The 3,150-nt window shown below is 48.8% G+C and overlaps 1 non-coding gene across 1 annotated transcript; it reads right to left on the reverse strand.

Annotated features, from left to right (window-relative positions):
* Positions 1-473: 473 nt before the first annotated feature.
* On the reverse strand, positions 474-555 carry TRNAS-UGA (transfer RNA serine (anticodon UGA)). The gene has a single exon. It is a non-coding gene; the product is annotated as a tRNA-Ser (tRNA).
* Positions 556-3,150: the final 2,595 nt, after the last annotated feature.

Raw genomic sequence — 3,150 nt, forward strand, 5'->3', positions numbered from 1 at the left:
CATGGGGGGGTGAGAGATGCACATGGGGGGGTTATGCTGTTTACAGAACTTTGTTGCTCTATGAAGGGCGGGGGGGGCTCAAAAATTTCTTGCACAGGGGCCCACTACAGTCTGTGTCCGCCCCTGTAAAGATTATTCATTGTGTATTAAAAGCTTTCATCCGAGACATTATTCAAGTAGAGTTTGTAGAAATCTAAGCCCATGTCCCAGTCCATCAGCCACAATAGTGCTCTGTGGCCGCTGGACTAAAGCGGGAGAAGGTCTTCTTACTTGATGGCACCCGCGGTGCTTTTTTTGTTTAGCGTCGGGACCCACATGTTATGTCGCGGAGGGCAGGCTAATCAAAAGAAGTTCCTGTCAGTATGGTTCTACAAACCCAGTCCAAAGATCACAGACCACTGTCTTGGGAGATAGACAAAGGAATATGAAAAATTGATCTGCAAGTAATCAGTCAAAAGTTTTGGGAACATAGATGTAGTCGGCAGGATTTGAACCTGCGTGGGGAGACCCCAATGGATTTCAAGTCCATCGCCTCAACCACTTGGCCACAACTACACAGACATGAAATCTTTTTGAGTTTCACACACCTTTTCTTAAAGCACCATGTGACGAAATGGACCCATTTTATATAAAACATAGGATGATTTCTTATTTATCCCGACAATTTGGTGTTTTGTGGCAAACTCGTAATATGCCACTCATGGCTTAAGTTCTTACAATCTAGCTGGACACTATTTTGTATACCCATTGTTTCTAGAGTCTTGTAGATGTTGGTTATGTTAACCTAGGTAATGCAATTATCTCTCTTCTGTAAGGTCAGAGGAATTTAATCCTGTTAGAATGCCATTGTATTACCATGTGGATTGTTGACTCTATGTAAATTGCCTCAGCCATCATTGTTCTAATGTCATAACTTGCAAACCGAATGTCTCCTACTAGAATTCTATTGTAGGGCTATATCAATCAGTAGGTGGCTCTCCCTTGCCTGGACTGCAATACGACCAAAAATGGTTATATGGGACTTGAGATCCAGCCAATGAAAAGAGAGTGTTATTCCAACAATCGTGAAGTCCCCGGTGTCCTGCAATGAGGGCTGAGGGTATATCAGGAGGACTCTTCAGTTGACCAGGAGATTTTTGTCTACTGCCCTCAGCCTAGGGATGTCAGTCCCGACTGCAGGTGCCCTAGCTTGAAGACAGGCAGCTAATTAAGTATCTTCGGATTCAAATGGGAGAACAACGACCGCATAGGACGCAACCCAGGTTGGGACATTTCGGTCACCTGGTTAATGACCTTGCTGTGCTGTCTCAGTTCCAAACGCTGGCATTATTTCTTTCTGGGTGGGTGCCTGCCAAAAGAAGGGGACTACTGATTTGGAGTAAATAGTCCTGGAAGATCTGAGACACGAAGAATCTAAAACCCTGGTTAGCCAGCGGAAGGGTGAGACTCTGTTGCCTGTTACAATTTGTGCTGTGCTGGTTATGTGTTATATGCTGTTAGTTGTTTGGGATACAATAAAGCCTTAATATTGTGATTCCCTCATCCTGTGTTGTCTGAGTAGTGTTCTGCCCACGGTTGAGGAGTCCGGGCATTCAGTTGGGGATGAGCCCTGGTCCACGTTGTCTTTCTAAAGGTAGCTGGGCCAGCGGACAAGAGCACCCACTGACCCCGCGTCTTTACAATTGATGGAAGCGGTGGGATACTACTCAGCCAGGTTTATCCAGGAGGGCTGCAGGGGACTGGTGTTTGTGGCCACAGTCCAGGGATTCAACAACCAGGGAGGCATATAAGCATACCCAGCAAGCCATAGGTGAGGCATTCAGGTTTCGGACACTGCCATGTCCAACCCCTCCAGCTCAGCCATGGGACAAGGGCCAGAGAGGAGATACGACCGCAGCAATAAATGGATGTTAAAGGAGATGTGCCAGAGACGAATTGTTGAATACAGGAGCGCTGACACTCAGGTGGCTTTGATCCAGAAATTGGTCCATTGGGAGATCCAGAATGAGGTGGAGGACTATGAGGACCCCGTCGACATTGAACCCGAGGATGTCCACCATGTGTCTCATCCTGGGTCCCGTGACAATCTGGAAACCACCCAATCCCCAGCAGAACAAGCCAAGGAATGGAAGGCTGCCTTGGGGCCTGAAGCTTCAAGAGAAGAAAGGGCTGGTGTTTTGCAAGCAGTGCTTGGAGCTCCAATTTCCTTACCCCGAGTGCCCACCTCCACAATAGACCGCCACCAAGGAATTCATCTTTGCTACAGTGGCGAACCAGTGATGAATGAATCCAGCACGGAGATTGATAAACACTTGCAAAACTTTGAGGTGATGATGAGTATGCACAGGGTGCCCACAGCTGAGTGGCCCAGATACCTGTGGAAAAGTTTGCCTGGTTCGGCCCCAGGAGGCTGTCCGATCACTTGGGCCTCAGGATTGCTTGGACTATGGAATTATTAAGGACAATCTGTTGACCCTTTTTGCCATAACCCCTGAGAGATATCGCATTAAGTTCCGGACTATGCCTCGCCAGGGTGTCTCATACGTCGAATTTGACAGTCAGCTCCGACGACACTGTAACCACTGGCTCAATGGTCAGGCTACCCACTCTGCTGCTGCCCACTGGGACATGATAGTACTCGAACAGCTTATGGAAAAGATGGACCCGGAAATACGAGAATGGGTGACGGACCGGAAACCCGACACCCTCAAGCAAGCAGCCCGATTGGCTGACGAATTTACAGCCAACCGACCCAGCTGAAGACCCAATAGACCCACCAATCCCAGGAGGTTCCTCAACCATGGATCCCAGAGACCTTCCAACTCCCGTGCTGGACTAACTCACTATGATACAGAAGCCCAAACAGGGCAAAGGCTTACCAACAGGGCCCGTAATTTGCCTAACCCACGATGCTGTTATACGTGTGGCGCCTTGGACACATGACCAAAGAGTATCTTCAAAACCGGGGCCCCATGCCTGGAGCCCGTCTGCCAGATCAACCAGTCAACCAGTCAACATATGCAGATATGAACCAGTGAGGCCTGAAGGATACTACCCCCACGAAACACCAGCAGCTGAGAAAGTGATTTACCCGATCCACACCTTGCGGCAGGCCGGACACCGTACACCAGCCAACCTCAATCGCCACAT

The sequence above is a fragment of the Phyllobates terribilis genome, unplaced genomic scaffold (assembly GCF_046119375.1).
Source record: "Phyllobates terribilis strain yellow unplaced genomic scaffold, ASM4611937v1 Scaffold_13__5_contigs__length_258822181, whole genome shotgun sequence".
Taxonomy (NCBI): domain Eukaryota; kingdom Metazoa; phylum Chordata; class Amphibia; order Anura; family Dendrobatidae; genus Phyllobates; species Phyllobates terribilis.